The following is an 18,884-nucleotide window of genomic DNA, read 5'->3' on the forward strand; positions in this document are numbered from 1 at the left end:
AGTGGTGTCCAAACAATGCTGGTACTAAAGCAAGGACAGTAGTTTCACAACTCTTTAAGAAACCTCACATTGGCTCATGGATAGTTCAAAAGTGCCAATGCACTTTAAGATTAGTAGGTAGTGGGCAAAAAAATTAAGTGTAAAATAATGAGTATTACTATGCCAACTTTAAAATTTTTATGTCTTATGTCTTAAAGGAAATTTATTTACATGTTGTGATTATGTTCCATATCAATCACAGTATAGGTGTCTAGAAGCTCATTTATCCTCAAAGAAAGGCATCTTGATCAGAGAATGTGAGAATGTTAACAAGTCATAAGGAAATAAAGAAATTAAGTGGGTCAAGAACTTAGTAACTAAAACCAAGAGAAAGCCTGGGAAATTAATGAATGATAAGCTCCCAGAAAACATGAACTGAGGAAATCAGTAAGATATGATGAGAATAATACCTGAGATGATTAATTACACAGTCCAAATATTACTGCCAGAGAACTTGAACATTACCCAGAAGGAAAAGAGAATAACCAGACAGCTGAGGCTACTTATGTTGATCTCAATGAGAAATGGAGGAGCAAAGAAGAAGGGAAAAAATTAAAAAGTGAACAAAAATAATTGATGATCATAGGTATGCTATTAAGATTGTTCTGTTATATTACATTAGAAATTCAGACTACTAAAGGCTGACATAAAGAACAAAGTTGGATTTAGACAAATTCAGAACAAAAATAACTTAAATCCTATTTCAAAATAGAATATATAGATAACTAGAGAGTTCAATACATTTTTTTAAATGTCTTGTTGCCTTTATTAGTTTGGAAAAGGCTTTCTATAAACTCCTAAAAAGGCACGATGTCAAGCAAAAACTGTATTCATCCCCAGTATGTAAGATTCCTTAAGTAGGGCTGGGATGGTGGCTCAGTGGTAGAGCGCTTGCCTTACATGCCTGAGACCCTGGGTTCGATTTCTCAGCACCACATAAGCAAAAAGAAAAAAGCCGGAAGTGGCACTGTGGCTCAAGTGGTAGAGCACTAGCCTTGAGCTGAAGAGCTGAGGGACAGCGCCCAGGCCCAGAGTTCAGGCCCCACAACTGGACCAAAAAAAAAAAAAAAAAGATTCCTTAAGTAGTAGAGGAAATTATATGGAAAATTCTGAAAACATGAGACCCACATGAGAGTAAAGTAAAAATGCATCTTAAGCAAATTTTACTTATTATGTTTTTTGCTACTTTCTTAATAATTTAAGAAACAAAAGAAAGATTTGCAAATCTGACTGTACAATCTTATTTGCAAAGGGAACACTTATGAGACAAAGAAACCTGCAACACAATGAGAGATTTAAGACTCTGAGAACTCTAAAGTAGAAGAACGATCAAGACTGACAAGAGCATGACCACAGCAATCTCCCAGGAAGCTAAATTACCCCAGTTATGCAGAAGAAACATGGACAGAAACTGAACACTTCAGAGCTGGTTAACTCATGATGAAGTCAAGTAGATGAAGAGCTAAACTTATAATCTTACTTGTCACTTGTCTGTTGTTTTATCAAAATGTAATTCTAGTAAAATCAAAATAAGCATATCCTTTTACTTCTCAAATTTAAGCAAGCTATAACTCCCCTGAAAGTGCTTGAGAACCCTTAAGGAAACCACATAATTCTTCAGCAAAGGGAAATGTTTAAAGTAAATGATGCATAGGCTATTTCCAGGACTGGAGTCCCTAAAGGCCAAAAGGAGACTGATTTCTGCTCACACACATGTGACAAAGGAAGTTTCACTCACTGAGGTCCTAGTGTCTGCTATCTAGCATGATGCCTAGCACTTTAAAAGGAGTCAAACAATATTTATTAAATGATGGTGCAATCATAGCTAAACTTTCTAAGCAGTTTACTAGATGCCTATATTGAGCATTCAGTGACTCAAGGAAATATTCTTAGTAGCCCTGGGGAAAACACTATTACTATTTCCATTTTATAGTTGCAAAACTAAAGAACAGAGAGATTAGGTAACTTTGTCTCGGTGGAGCCAGGTAGATGGGCTCCATAAGCCCCTTAAACCACAGTATTACACCACTATCATCTCCCCAAGGTGAGCAAACATGAGGAACTAAGTGGGATGAACTAAGGCCAGGCTCGTGTCCATGTGTGAGTAAAACAAATCAGGCCTCAGAGGAAGCAAGTTCAAAGTGAAAGAATCGTGTAGGATCTGGCTAGGGAAGGTCAGGGGCAGACTCCCTTAGTTGTAACAACAGGCTCCAAATCTATAGACCTGGGGAATGAATTCATCTTGAGGCAGCTGCTTTCACCCTTGCTTATAAAATGGAGGCATGTGAGAAGCTTTAAAAAAAAATACTAACAGTAAATCAGTAAGAAAAAGTTACTAAAGCAATAGAAAGTCAGGCCAATTAACCAGCAAAAAGCCAGAACATCTATATCCTACCACTTACTGATTTTTTAAAACTCTTTACAAGGTGTCTCCAATTATTCCTTTCCAAACTGAATGACATCAACTGTTTCTGGAAACACACACACACACACACACACACACACACACACACACACAACTGTCTGTGAACATTCACACACACACACACACACACACACACACACACACACACACACACACACACACACACACACACAACTGTCTGTGAACATTCAAATGGTTTCAAAAGAAAATGCTACCCCTACTGTGTATGTGCTGGGGCATGCGCATGCCTGCGCGCGTGTGAATGTGCATATGTACGTGTACGTGTGTGTGTGCATGTGCATGCGCGTGCTGAGGATTGAACTCAGCCTGAGTGCTGTTGATGAGCTTCTTTTGCTCAAGGCTAGTGATCTATCACTTAAGCCACAGCTCCACTTCCAACCTTTTTTAGTAGTATATTAGAGATAGGAGTCTCACAGACTTTCCTGCCTGGGCTGCTTCAAACCATGATCTTCAGATCTCAGACTTCTGAGTAACTAGGATTGCAAATGTAAGTCACCACTATCCAGCTCCCTATCCCTAAAAAACTTGACATGAACTATGATCAGTATTTTGGCACAAAAAGAAAACAAATACAAACTCTTTAATATATTGTTTAGGATGTATTCATTTTGGTAAGAGAGCTTAATTATAGAACGTTTTTTCTATATGATAATATATCAATTTTACTAGTTCTTTTGGTCTTGGGATATTTTGTGTTCTATATTTTTAGTCTACTTGCCAATCCTTTTATATGGGGCCAACGACACTCTGGGGATCAAACCCAGTCTCCTTAAGTAGGGTATTATCCTCAAATGATCTTTTTTTTGTTTTGTTTTGTTTTGCTAGTCATGGTGCCTGAACTCTGGGCCTGCGCACTGTCCCTCAGCTCTTCAGCTCAAGGCTAGTGCTCTACCACTTGAACCACAGCACCACTTCCAGCTTTTTCTGCTTATGTGGTGCTGAGGAATCGATCCCAGGGCCTCATGCATGCAAGGCAAGCACTCTACCACTGAGCCACCTTCCCAGCCCCTCCTCAAATTATCTTTATACCTAACAAACTAATAAGAACAGAAACTGAAAATACTTAAGAATTATTTTTCTTTTCTTTTCTTTTTTTCTTGCTGGTCCTAGGACTTGAACTTGGGGCCTGGGCACTGTTCCTAAGCTTCTTTGTGCTCAAAGCTAGTGCTCTACCACTTGCTCTACCACTAAGCTTTTTCTGAGTGAAATTGGAGATAAGAGTCTCACAAATTTTTCTGTCCAAACTGGCTTTGGTGATCCTCAGATCTCAGCCTCCAGAATAGGTAGGATTATAGGCATGAGCCACTGGCACCCAATTCTTAAGAATTCTTAAGTGATGGAGGTGCTGTTCTTCTTACAGAACATGTGACCCTACATTTTTTGTGCTGACAAGAATCTAATACAGAAGGATCTACAAAAGGAATGAGACTGAAAATCAAAGTCATTGAAACCTAGCAGCATTCATCTATAGCTTTTTTCATCATAAGAAAATAGTACTACAGGGCTAGGAATGTGGCTTAGTGGTAGAGTGATTGCCTAGCATGCATGAAGCCCAGGGTTCAATTCTTCAGTACCATATAAACAGAAAAGGCCAGAAGTGGAGCTGTGTCTCAAAGTGGTAGAGCATTAGCCTTGAGTGTTAGAGAGCTATATTTGGTGTAGATACCTTCTTTCTTTTCAACCCTCTCAGAAAACTAACTTTTTGTATTACAACTAAAACTGACATTTAAAAACACAGCATTTTAAGTAAATAAAGACAGTATTTAATGGTACACCATTAAAACTTCATGATTAATGGTGAACACTAAAAAAACATTTCATTAACCTTGTTCTAATTTGATGTTTTAATTTCTTCCAAACCATTTATGAAGAGAAATAAATCCATCTTCAAAATTACTGAACTGTGGAAACAAAAATTGAACCAATCAGCTCAAAAGTCAACTAGTGGGCTAGCTATCAAATAGACATCACAATAGCTATATCAAATTATATAAAATTACCTGGTAATATTCAAATCAAATAAGCAAAACATTCTAAGACTACTATTTGTGTTAGGAAAAAAGTAAACTGCTAACTCATTCAGCCAGTTAAGCTCAAGGACATTATTCTGTAAAATTATCTGAAAAAAATATTTAAAAAAGGACATATGCCTATCAAAGTCAACTTCAAATATAAGCATTTTCTCCATTAAATCAAGTACACAGGAAAAATATAAAACTATTCTAAAACACAAAATCTTTTCATTAGATAAATTAATTGTACAAAGGACTTATTGTGATATTCCCATTCTTGGATTAAATTCACCCTCTATTACTCTTTCATAGGTCTTCTCCACATGCCTTCATTTCTTAAAATTCAAATACTTCTTGGAATAATATACAATATTCACACTGTTTACTGATCAACAGGAAAAAAGAAAATGAACTTAAAATGTTTCATTTATCAAAAAAATAGAAAAGGACAGAGCCATCAGGTACAAATGTGTAAAAATTATTAGAGGACAATGATTTGGAGAATTTGTCATATGGTAGACCTTTGGCATCTGTAGGTAAATAGGTCCAAGGAGATCACCACTGAGGAAAAATGTGCAAATACTCAATTTGCAGTGTCCAGTGCATGCTACAATGTGGACCTTTGAATTATTTTTCAAATAATTCCACCCAAAATCTCTACCTTTCAACAGATGTATTACTTTTTACTTTATTACTTAAGTACATTCACTTCATACTTTTTGGAAGGCCTACTTTCACAAAATTAAAGGCAAAACACAAAAGGATTTAAATACAACTGAAGATAACTCTCTAAGAGCTTCTCATATCAGCTGAGGCTATATATGTTCAGGGCGTTCATTTTTAACATTTGCAATTTCTTTTATTTATTTTTATTTTTTTGCCAGTCTTGGGGCTCAGGGTCTGGGCACTGTCCCTGAGTGGTAGCTTAAGGCTAGCACTCTACCACTTGAGCCACAGAGCCACTTCTGCCTTTTTCTATTTATGTGGTACTGAGGAATCAAACCCATGTTTGATTCATGTATGCTATGCAAGCACTCTACCACTAAGCCACATTCTCAGCCCTCTTTTATTTCTTAAAATGAGTTGTTTTTATCACAGTTGGTCAAAATTATTGTACAATAATACCTGTGATTAAAGCAGGCTCATTGTACATAAAATGTAGCTTTCTATATTTCATAAATGTATCAATAAATCCCTAAACTCTCACTCACTCAATATTAACCAATGGCTACCACACTTTCTAAAAGAGGCAGACAATAAATATCTTAGACATTGCAGCCCAATGTTGTCTGCATATCTCTTGAACACTGCTGTAGTGTTGTAGTATGAATACAGTCCTAGATAATACATAAGCCAGTATGCATGGCTATACTCCAATAATATTTTATTAATTGATAATATAATCTCAGTTAAATGTAATTTTCACACATCATCAAATGTTTCTTTTTTCTTTTTTTTTGGTAAGTCGTGGGGTGTGAACCCTGGGCCTGGGTGCTGTCCCTCAGCTCTTCAGCTCAAGGCTAGCACTCTACCACTAGAACTACAACAACACTTCCAGTTTTCTAGTGCTTAACTGGAGGTAAGAGTCTCATGGACTTTCCTTCTTGGGCTGGCTTTGAATCACGGTCCTCAGATCTCAGCCTCCTAAGAAGCTAGGATTATAGGCATGAGTCACCAGCATATGGCCATCAAATATTTTTCTTCTTATTTCCTCTTCAAAGAAGTCTCTCTTTAAGTCTTTAGCCCATTTATTAATCAGGTGGTTGTTTCTTTGAGGATTTGTTGTTGAAGAGGGGTTAATTTTTTGAATTCTAAATATATTTTACATATTAGGCCCTTGTCCACTGTATGGCTAGTGAAGATCTTCTCCCAATCCATGGGCTTTCTATTGATCTTGCTAGCTATGTTCTTTGCCATGAAGAAACTCTGCAGTTTCATGCAATCTGATTTATCCAAACTTTCTTTGATTTGTTGTGTTTCTGGGTCTCTATTAAGAAAGTTTCAGCCTGTGCCAAGGAGCCCTAGAGTTTTTTCTATTCCTTCCTGTAATGTTTTCAGGGTGTCTGCTTTGACTTCGATGGCCAATAGACACATGAAGTGCTCAACTTTTCTAGCCATAAAAGAAATGAAAATCCCTAAGCCAGCTGATATTCGACAAAGGAGCCAAAGACATACAATGGAAGAAACACAGCCTCTTCAACCGCTGGTGCTGGGAAAACTGGGCAGCCACATGCAGAAAACTAAAAGTGGACCCCAGCCTATCACCATGCACCAACATCAACTCAAAATGGATTAAAGACCTTAACATTAAACCTGAATCTCTGAAACTACTACAGGACAGAGTAGGAGAGACACTTGAACTAATAGGCACAGGAAGGAACTTCCTGAACAGAGTCCCATGGTCACAACAAGTTGGAGAGAGACTCGACAAATGGGACTACCTTAAAATAAAAAGCTTCTGCACAGCTAAATCTATCGCAACTAAGCTAGAAAGACAACCAACTAATTGGGAAAAAATATTTACCAGCAATGTATCAGACAAGGGGTTAACATCCTGTATATACAGGGAACTCAAGAAACTAATCCCTCCCAAACCTAACAAACCAATTACTAAATGGGCAAGGGAACTAAAGAGGGACTTCTCAAATGAAGAAATAAAAATGGCAAAGAAACACATGAGGAAATGTTCATCATCCCTGGTGGTGAAGGAAATGCAAATAAAGACAACCCTGAGATACCACCTTACCCCAGTCAGAATGTCCCACATCCACAAATCAGCCAACGACAAATGCTGGAGGGGATGTGGAGAAAGAGGAACCCTATTACACTGCTGGTGGGAATGTACACTTATACAACCACTTTGGAAAGCAGTCTGGAGGGTCCTTAGAAAGCTAAAGATTGACCTCCCTTACGACCCAGTCATACCACTTCTAGGCATCTACCCTGAACAACAGGAACCAATATACAAGGACACGTGCACCTCCATGTTTATTGCAGCACTGTTCGCAATAGCTAGGATATGGAAACAACCTAGGTGCCCCACCACAGATGAATGGATCCAAAAATTGTGGTATCTATACACAATGGAATATTATGCAGCCATTAGAAATGACAAAATAATGGCATTTGCAGGGAAATGGATGGAGCTAGAAGGAATCATGTTGAGCGAGGCAAGCCAAGAACAAAGAGACAAACAGTACATGGTCTCCCTGATAAGTGGATGCTAAATCCAAAAGGTTAGGTGATACGACAAAACTAACAGGACTTAAGAAACAAAGAACTCTCGCTCATCTGGTTGAACCACTACTAAATATCCCCATGCTGCTGATCACAAATATGGTATATAACATGTGAACACTGTTATATATTACAGACTGTGGTAGACAATTTGCTCCAGGGAAGTTAGAATGAACTTGTGACTTTGAAATTATGTAATCATTTAATCACAATCAAAAAAAAAAAAAAAGAACCTCGGGGAAGGGAGGGAGGGAGGGGATGGTAGGGGGAAAACAATGGAGGGGGTAACAATGTTCAAGAGGAAGTGTACTCATAACCTCACTCATGTAACTGTAACCCTCTGTATAGTAGCTTTACAATAAAAAAAAAAAAAAAGAAATGAAAATCAAAACAACATTGAGATTCTACCTCATCCCAGTAAGAATGGATATAATCAAGAAATCTAACAACAGCAGATACTGGAGAGGATGTGGCCAAAAGGGAACTCTACTGCAGTGTTGGTGGGAGTATAAACTTGTTCAACCACTTTGGAAAGCAGTATGGAGGTTCCTCAAAAGATTCCACATAGTGCTCCCCTATGACCCAGCAATCTCTCTTTTAGGCATTTACCCAAACAATCACAAACAAGGCCATACTAAAGTTACCAGCACAATTATGTTTATTGCAGCATTATTCTCCATAGTTAAGAAATGGAACCAACCCAGATGCCCCTCAGTAGATGAATGGATCAAGAAAATGTGATACACACACACACACACACACACACACACACACACACACACACACACACACACACACACACACACACACACACACACACACACACACACACACACACACACACACACACACACACACACACACACACACTGGAATTCTGTGCCTCCATCAGGAAGAATGACACTGTCCCATTTGTTAGGAAATGGAAAGACTTAGAAAAAAATTATACTAAGTAAAGTAAGCCAGACCCAAAGAAACATAGGTCCCATGTGCAATAACTAGTATACGTCTAGGATAACCTTACCAGACAAGTAAACAAGTAGAAAAGGCCAAAAGCTATGCACATATGACCACATAAGATGCTGCTAAGCAAAATCAACCCCAAGATAGACAAACAAGAGGGTTTATCTTCATTGCTGTTGTTTTTAATGTACTTATAATGTACTATGTAATTTCTTTTGTTTCTTTTATATGTTCTTCCCTATTGGTTTAACCCGTTTTCACTGTTTTTGATCCTGGTACCCTGAATCTTGTATATACACTTTTTTAATTTGGGAAGGGGAAGGGAAATAACAACAATGCTGTAACAAAGATACAGGCTGACCCATTTTAACAATGAGATGTACAAGACACCATGTTAAAAACAAACTACAATGTTAGGGAGGGGGAAATTGGAGGTGGGGAGAGAAAGGATGGCTGGGGAAAAACGAAGGTGGGGGTAACAATGCTTGACAAGAAATGTACTCATTACCTTACTCATGTAACTGTAACCCCTCTGAAGGGTATCTTTACAATAAAATTTTTTTTTAATTTTTCTTCTACTTTTTTCTCATGGTTTTTAAATGTGCAGCTTTAAATTATAAGAGTGATACAAAAAAACAGCAACCCTGCTTTTGGTCTGTAAGCCATGGTTTTCCAGTCCCCAATTTTAAAATGCATCAACAGTATTTATTAGAAATATTTTCCAAACACTCTTCTCAATAATAAATTATCCATAATGTTGCATTTTACTATACCATTATTTTTAAATTTTATTTTATTGTAAAGATGCTGTACAGAGGGGTTATAGTTACATGAGTAAGGTAATGAGTACATTTCTTGTCAAGCATTGTTATCCCCACCTTTGTTTTTCTCCTACTACCCCTTCTTTCCCCGACCTCCCTCACATCCCCACCCAAGGCTGTATAGTTCATTTCCAACATGATGTCTTGTGAGTATCATTGTTGCAATGGGTCATCCTGTGTCCTTGTTTCAGCATTTTGTTATTCCCCAACCCCTCCCCAAATTAGATAAACGTATATACAAGATGCAGGGTACTAAAATCAAATACAGTGACAACAGGGGATATACCATAGGGGGAAGAACATACAAAAGAAAAAAAATCACTTAGTACATTAAAAACAACAACAAAAATAAAGATGTCTTATGTCCATATCTTGGGAGTTCATTTCACTTAGAATCATCTTACATATGTACATAGCTTTTGAGCGTTTCTGCTCATCTGATAATATTATCCCAGACATATACTCTGGAAAGCAGTATGGAGGTTCCTCAAAAGACTAAACATAGAGCTCCCCTATGACCCAGAAATCCCACTTCTGGGCATTTACCCAAATGATCACAAACAAGGTCATACTAAAGCTACCAGCATTGGGCTGGGAAGGTGGCTCAGTGGTAGAGCGCTTGCCTTGCATGCCTGAGGCCCTGGGTTAGATTCCTCAGCACCACATAAGAAAAAAGCCGGAAGTGGCGCTGTGGCTCAAGTGGTAGAGCACTAGCCTTGAGCTGAAGAGCTGAGGGACAGCATCCAGGCCCAGAGTTCAGGCCCCACGACCGGACCAAAAAAACAAAAAGACAAAAAAAATAAATAAATAAAGCTACCAGCACAACTATGTTTATTGCAGCATTATTCACCATAGCAAAGATAAGGAACCAATCCAGATGCCCCTCAGGTGAATGGATGGATGGATAGATGGATGGAATGGATCAAGAAAATGTGATACACATACACACACACACACACACACACACACACACACACACACACACACACACACACACACACACACACACACACACATAGTGGAATTCTATGCTTTCATCAGAAATAATAACACCGCCTCATTTGTTAGGAAATGGAAAGACTTGGAAAAAATCATACTGAAGTAAGCCAGACCCAAAGAAATATAGGTCCCATGGTTTCCCTTATTTGCAATAATTACTATACCATTATTTTTTCCATATACTAACTTTACCATTATCCACTAAGTTAATGGTTAGAAAAAAAACAAAGCTAAGAAAGCTAAAATATTATTCATATTTCAAAGGCACAAAAAGGAGGCAATAGGGCTGGGAATGTGGCTTAGTGGTAGAGTGCTTGTCTAGCATGCATGAAACCATGGGTCTGATTCCTCAGTACTGCATAAACAGAAAAGGCCAGAAGTGGCACTGTGACTCAACAGGTAGAGTACTAACCTTGAGCAAAAGAAGCTTAGGGATAGTGCCCAAGCCTTGAGTTCAAGCCCCAGGACTGCCAAAAAAAAAAAAAAAATCAAGAAAAGAGAGGCAAAAAAGGGACATTTCACTACACATTCCCTAGGTCATAAATTTCGCATGGAATTAAACTTAAGTCTATATATTTGCCCACTGAAGTTACTGCATACATTTATGCCAAATTTAGAACTTCATTAACCCCCAATGAAATATAATATTAAAATGTGGTCAAAAAATTCTGGCATTTTCATAATTAATGCTATTCCATATGGTAATAATGAAATGACTTAGAAGAATCACAGATCTAATATAAAAACTGTGTTGTTTTAACTTACCAATTTTTTAATTTTTTATTTACAAATACACAAAGGGGTTATGAGTTAGCATGTCCATTTATGTGTACAGTGCATCTTGAACAGTCACTCCTTCCATCATTCTACCTCCCCATTCTACCTATCCCTTCCCCTACCAGTCACATTCACAGTTATATATCTACATTCAGCCACCATTCCCTTTTCCATTCATCTTACCTTCTCCTATTAACCACATTCAAAATATGCTTCAACTTCCTGATATTCATTTTGTTAAACTGTTAATGGTTCAGAGCTGGAATTTTGTGTTATCCTTGCTCAGAGGCCATGATAATCTTCTCAGCATCGTTCCAATCTCAATATTTGTGCTGCCAAAGAACCACAGCTTACCTTTAACTAGTTAAGATCTTGAGCACATAATACAATCTAGTGTTTCCTAAAGTCTATTTTATATTCAAAGATAATTCATTAACATAATAGGGTTCTTGGCCTACTGAGTCTGAGAAATACTATCATTATACATATTTCTACAAGATTTATAAAGTACATAAGCACAGAAATAGTGTGGCGATGAAATCCATTGGTTTAATCTTGTACTTGCCTAACCTGTTCAATTACCTGCTTTGGTTCAGTACTTACATTCCAAAAATCTAAAACTGCTTAAAACATCCTTTGAATTTTTTCAAATCTCTCATACAGATTAGATAAATAAACCTATGGGATACAGGGAATATTGTTGTAAACTCTAACATCCCTTCAGGGAAATAAGAGTCATGCCATCATGGTTTCTTCAATACCTAGTAGCCTGCCCAAATCATCAAAAGTTTTATTTATTTTTTTTTGGGGGGGGGGGGGCTGGTCATGGGCCTGAACTGTGAGCCTGGGCGTTGTCCCTCAGCTCTTCAGCTCAAGGCTAGCCCTCTATCACTAGAGCCACAGAGCCACTTCTGGCTTTTTTTTTCTGCTTATGTGGTGCTGAGGAACCAAACCTAGGGCCTCATGCATGCAAGGCAAGCACTCTAACACTGAGCCACCTTCCCAACCCTCATCAAAAGTTTTGTTTCTGTTCCTATTTACTCATAAAAAGCTCTTCTTATTGACCTACTCATACTTCTACCCTGTTGTTTATCTATGTAAATATAGTTGGATCTCCTCCTACTTAGAAATGTGAAGAGGATGACTAGATTTTCTAGGTTAATATTGAAAGATCTAGCCACTTCCAGCTTCATCTCATGGTATTACTTCTTTTTGTAGATACTAAGTCCCATAGAGAAAAAAACAGGGAAAGAAAAAGGACTAGAATGTCTGGGTGGGGTAGAGTATAATTTTAACTGGGATGGCCATGAAAGACAAGACTAAATAGATTACATTAGATCACTATGGTGGATGAGAAGAAGGGGGAAAAAAAATAACACTCGAAAATGGGAGCATTCTTTGGAAAATGCAGCCAATGTGGTGAAAGTGTCATGATAGAGAGAAATGTGTAAGTGTATATGTGTATATGCATATATATATACGTATATATACATATACCTATACATACATAAATATATACACATATATTTGTGTGTATGTGTTTATACACATATATATGTGAACATACAAAACCCATAAATACTCTATTCCTCTATGTATTACTGAACATGCTATCTTATACATATACACACAGGAAATCATCTGCACTTGATTCCTACATGAGAGGAATAATGCTCCTGTGACACATAGTCAGTGGAAGTGAAACTGGGTGCCCTCTAAAACCCCAAAAGTGCTTCTAAGACAAAAATGGAGCATATACTTACAGTTTTAAATGTAGGGCTAAACTTAGTTTCAAACTAAGAGACAGAATTCATACAGAAAGAAGTCCATATTGCCTTTGACATGTCTAAAGGTGAGAAGGCCAGTGAGTCATAGCTGTGGTTTTATTTTTTTTATTTTTTTTTGAATCCGGTTGTGGGGTCTGAACTCTGGGCCTGGGCGCTGTCCCTCAGCTCTTTAGCTCAAGGCTAGCACTCTACCACTTGAGCCACAGCGCCACTTCCGGCTTTTTTCTTTTTGCTCATGTGGTGCTGAGGAATCGAACCCAGGGCCTCATGCATGCAAGGCAAGCGTTCTACCACTGAACCACCTTCCCAGCCCCACAGCTGTGGTTTTAAACACAATACAAAAAGATGTAAGGAAGCTGAAGCAGGCAGATCACAAGTCTGAGACCACAGGAAAACATTCATAAATAAGTAAATACTTAAGTGTATTCTCTGACCACATGGAATTATTGGAGTAAATGTAATAACAAAGGTGAAAGGACAAATCTCCAAGGACATAGTAAATACATGTCTAAAACTACCTACAAGTCAAAGACAAAGTATCAAGAGAAATCTCAAAACTACACTTACTTGAACAAAACTGAAATACATGTCAAAATTTGTGAAATGCAGCTTCCTAACTTTCTAGAAAACTAAACAATCCATTACCATACTCCCCATCTACATATTCCTGATCATATACACCAAAGAAGCCAACGTGTCCACAAAAAAAAAAAACACACAAATATAAGTAGTAGCTTTATTCATAACAACTAAAATCTGGATATCTTACTATACCATAGAACACTACTAAAAAAAAAGTCATATGCTAAGCCAGTGCCAGGGGCTCACACCTGTAACTAACTACTCAGAAGGCTGAGATATGAGAATCATGGTTCAAGCCAGCAGAGAAGTTTGTGAGGCTCCAGAAGTGGAGCTGTGGCTCAAGTGATAGAGCACTAACCTTGAGCAAAAAAGTTCAGGGACAGCACTCAGGCCCTGAGTTCAAGCCACAGGACCAGCACCAAAAAAAAAAAAAAAAAAAAGGGCACTAAATCACGTAAATAACGTTCTTGGGATGACAAACACACAAAAATGTAGAACAAACTGCTGGTTGAAAAGGGCTGAGGATGGTGGGCAGAAGGATGATATGAAATTATAATAAAGGAACAGTAGCACTCTGCATGCACAGTTCTGTATCTCAAAATATGGTAAGGATATAATAAATACCCAATATGCAATTCTCTTTGACCTTTTAACCTCAGCCTTTAAAATCACCATAGTTCTTTACTGTAAATGATTGTGACTTTCTGAAAAGGAATGGTTTGGGAATTTTTGTTTTTCCAATATAAATTTTTTTAATGAAGCTAATATGTGGTTTCTAAAGGCATCACACCAACAGAGAAGTTCAATGGCATAACAGTTCAAAACTGTAAAACATAGAACAAGGTTTCCAAATGTTTCACATATCCGTAATACATGCTGGTCCTAGGGCTTGAATTCAGGGCCTGGGCACTGTCCCTAAGCTTCTTCTGCTCAAGCTTAGCACTTTTACCACATGAGCCACAGCTCTGTGCTGAGGAAGGAGATGTGGAGAACAGTACTACCTATAAAAAAAAGTAGCATTCTAAATAAAAGTAGCATTACAAGCTCGCACCTAAAATCCTAGCTACTCAGGAGGCCAAGATCTGAGGATTGTGGTTTGCAGCAGCCTAGGCAGGAAAGTCCAAGAAATTCTTACCTCCAAGTAACCACCAGAAAACCAGAAGTAGAGCTGTAGCTGAAAGTGGTAGAGTGCTAGCTAGCCTTGAGCAAAAGAACTCAGGGATAGTGCCCAGACCATGAGTTCAAGCTCCAAGACCAACAAAAACAAAAGCTTTCCAAAGGCATTTAAATTAAGTAATTTCCAAAGAGGAGTGAATCCCCAGCAACTTAGGAAACCTAGTTACCCAGAACACCTTGTTTTCTGAGAACTGTGGTTAAATATATGTGTGTGAGAGATTATATTATATATTATATATAATTAAAGCATCTGTAGAAGGGATATGGTATGCAACATTTCCCATACTTCTTTCAAATCCTTTATCTTACAGAGTACCTTAAAATACTGGCTTAAGCAGTATATGTGTGTATACATACATATATGTACACTTTGATATATATAATATATACTTTTCAAACTTTATATATCTATTACAAACTTTAAAAGCCCTAATGTGTTTAGGTTAGTGAAAGTGAATGAAGAAAGCAAGAATTATTTTCATACCAATATCACAACCTCGTTAAAATTTTCAAATAGATTTTAGCTTTGACTAAAAAAAATTCCATTCATTTAAATGCTGTAGATATTAAGCTCATATCTCAAAAGCATTCAAACATTTCAAACTCTTGTGCCAAAGATAAATTCATGCTGCCCTCTAATGGTTCAATTTAGTTTTTCCTGTACTACATGAGAAAGGTGATGATAAATACAATTTTTTATATTATAAATGAAGAATGACATCAAATAGTGAAGGGGGAAAAAACATCAATTTTGGGTATAATTAAGTTCAAAATTAACTACATTTGCTATATTCATAATGAAGACTCCTGAATATCAAGTCATTTCCATTTTCATTTGCTTATGCATGTGTCAACCAAGTCAAAACTATAGACTTCTGCTGTGTATTCTGCAACAGTCTTCTCAAATTTAGCTTCTTTTCAAGTAAGTCTATGACAATAATACTCCAGCTTAAGTGTTCATATCCCACTAAAGAATTAGGAAACTTATATACATTTTTGCATGTTTACTATATCCAAAAATTTAAAGAACATCTAAAATTTTAATCAGCATACAAAACTTTTCATTAGAAAAAAATAATAGCTTCTGTAATATAAAAAGTATATTTGTGGTTTATTTTAAAATTAACAGTTTTACTACTTTAAAAGAATCCAAAGGAATCTAAATTACACAGCAAGTTGATACATACCTACTTAAAAATACATATGCTCTATTAAATATGTCGGAAATTCTACATTGCTTTTTTATTTTCTTCAAGTTCCCTTTTGTTCCATTATCCCCATAGAACTTTAACTTGTAATACTTTATGGTTGAAAATTTGTTGGCATTAGGTAAGTCCATAAGTACCAACATAAGTAACTTATTGAAGAGAATTCAGCAAGTAAGAGCAAGGACTGACAAATGAGATGACATCAACCAAAAAGCTATATATCTGAAAAGAGATTAACAATCACTACATATAGGGAGCTCAAAAATGAACTCTCAAAGAACTAACATCCCATTTAATAAATGGCAAATAAACTTAACAGCCTGTTCTCAAAAAAAGTACAAATAGCCAACCAATACATAAAGAAATGCTCAACATCCCTGGCCATAAAAGAAATTCAGTCAAAACAAGATTAAATTGAGAGTTCATCTCAGTCCAGTCAGAGTAGCATCATCAAAAATATACAAATGCTAACAATGTGTATCACTGCTGGTAAGAATGTAATCTAATGCAACCATTACAGAAATGAATATGGAGGATTCTCAAAAAACTAAAAATAGAAGAAGCATACTATCTGGTGATATCATTCTTGGGCATGTATCTAAAAGAATGCAAGTCAGGACACCATAGAGGCTCACTCACATTCACTGCACCAGGATTTGTAATAGCTAAGCTATGAAAACACCCCCAAATGTTCTACAACTGATGAACAGATCAAGAAAATGTGAAATACATATGTACACAATGGAATATTATTCAGCTATAAAGAAGAATGATGTTGTTTGCAGGGAAATCAATGGAACTGGAGTTCCAGGTTCAAAGGAAAAATATTGCATTTTTTCTCATATGTGGATGCTAGACCTAAAAGATAACCTACAACTAAACACACAGAAAAAAGAGGGAAGGAAAGAGGGGGAATAAAGGAAGGAGAGAGGGAGAGAGGGAGAAGGAGGAGAGAGAGAGAGAGAGAGAGAGAATACTGTGGCAACTGTTTGAGAGGAATAAAGAGAGGGGAGAGCCAGGCGCTCAAACTTGTATTCCTAACTATTCAGGAGGCTGAGATATGAGGATTGTGGTTCAAAGAAAGTTCATGAAATTCTTCTCCAATTACCTACCAGAAAACCAGAAGTGGAGCTATGGCTCAAGTGGTAAAGTGTTAGCCTTGAGCAAAAAAGCTCAGGGACAGTGAATTCAAGCCTCTGAATTCAAGCCCCATGACCAACCAAAAAAGTGGGGGAAGGAGAAAAGAGAATGTTAGGGCATGCACAATATCAAAATATCTGTGAATAAAAATAGCAACCACTGAAAGCTGTTGAATAATAGGGGAGAGCAGAGATGGGAAAGTGAGAGTATAGACGAGGAACAACCTGATTGAAGTACTATACGTGCTATGTGAAATCCCATGGTGAAAGCTCTCTGAATAATTAACACACTTTAAAAGAGAAAACATGAGTTATATATAAACAGGTCTGGGATATAGGCACTAATAGAAGGAGAAAGGTGAACAGAGAATGGTGAAAGAAGGCAAATGTGGTCATTATACCTCATGAACATGTGTGAAAGGGGGAAAACATGTTGGGATTTGTTTGGGAAGGAGGTAGAGGGATGAAGGAGAGTGATGAAGGGGGTAAGTGTGATCAGATACATTGTATGCACATATGGAGGTGTCAGAATGAAACCTTCTTGTATCACTAATGTGAGAGAAAAAAGAAGTCACTGGAATTGCTACAGCAAAGCCACTCAAGTTTTTTGTTTTTGTTTTTTTCTGTTTCAGAACTTACACTGTGATGCACCATTGGGTATTTTTTTGAGACAAGGTCTCACTATGTAGCACAGATTGGCCTAGAACTTCCTATGTAGCCCAAGCTGTCCTTGAATTGTGATCTTGTCTCACCCTCTGGAGTAACAGGATTACAACTATTTGCTACTACACCGGCCAAAATTATTTTTAATTGATAAAGCAACTTATGATTTGAAGATCTTCTTTCAATTTGTTAAAAGAAAGCAACTAGATACTTCCGGACTTTAAAATGTTACACATTTACTACAATTATTCTGTTTCTAAATTTCTGTAGAATATTCCATATCTGTAATTCTTTTACTTAGAAACTTAGTTTTATCTATTCAGTCATGGCTGACAATCAGTAACAGAAACTGTGGAAAGCAAAATAACCAATAACCAGTAAGTACAGACAGCTACATCTTGTTCCTATAAACTGACTTTTCTCCTTTAACTGTACCAGCAAATACCTCTACAACAATGCTAAATAGCTTTGGTGTCAGTGTGCCTTGTTCTTGATCTTGGTGTTGAATTAATTAACCCTCTAAGCACTTTATGGCCTCTGGAGTAACAGCCTCTGGCATTTATCACTATGAGTGATAATCATCTGTCCTCCCCCACTAGGCTATAAGCTACAGAGTAAGAGTCCTACCTATCTTTGTGCTTACTAGCCTCTGCCATCTCAAGCTGACTGGTTGATCTGATATTCACATATTAAATGGATCTGTCTAAAAATATAAAACTAGTGTTAAGTGTATCCCAGACACATCTATAATCTTGAACTAAGAGAACCAGGCATTGGTGACGCATGCTTGTAATTGTCAGGATGAGATCTGAGACCATGTTTTGAGGCCATCCTAGACCACAGAGGCTTCCACTCTCCCTCAGCTTTTTTTGCACAAGGCTAATGCTCTAGCACTTGAGACATACCTCCACTTCTGGCTTTTTGCTGGTTAACTGAATCTAAGAGTCTCACAGATTTTCACAGTCTGGCTTTGAACTGTGACCCTCAGATGTCAGCCTCTTGAGTAGCAAGGATTATAAGCATGAGCCAATAACA

The 18,884-nt window shown here is 37.3% G+C and overlaps 1 protein-coding gene and 1 non-coding gene across 5 annotated transcripts in view; both read right to left on the reverse strand.

Moving 5' to 3' along the window:
* Positions 1 to 18,884, reverse strand: part of Stau2 (staufen double-stranded RNA binding protein 2) — a 266,184-nt gene that overhangs the window by 197,269 nt on the left and 50,031 nt on the right. The gene's annotated exons all lie outside the window — the stretch shown is intronic.
* LOC122096502 lies at positions 11,532 to 11,638 on the reverse strand. The gene has a single exon (XR_006145323.1). It is a non-coding gene; the product is annotated as a U6 spliceosomal RNA (small nuclear RNA).

The sequence above is a fragment of the Dipodomys spectabilis genome, unplaced genomic scaffold (assembly GCF_019054845.1).
Source record: "Dipodomys spectabilis isolate Male_0828 unplaced genomic scaffold, ASM1905484v1 ptg000015l, whole genome shotgun sequence".
In the NCBI taxonomy this organism is placed as follows: domain Eukaryota; kingdom Metazoa; phylum Chordata; class Mammalia; order Rodentia; family Heteromyidae; genus Dipodomys; species Dipodomys spectabilis.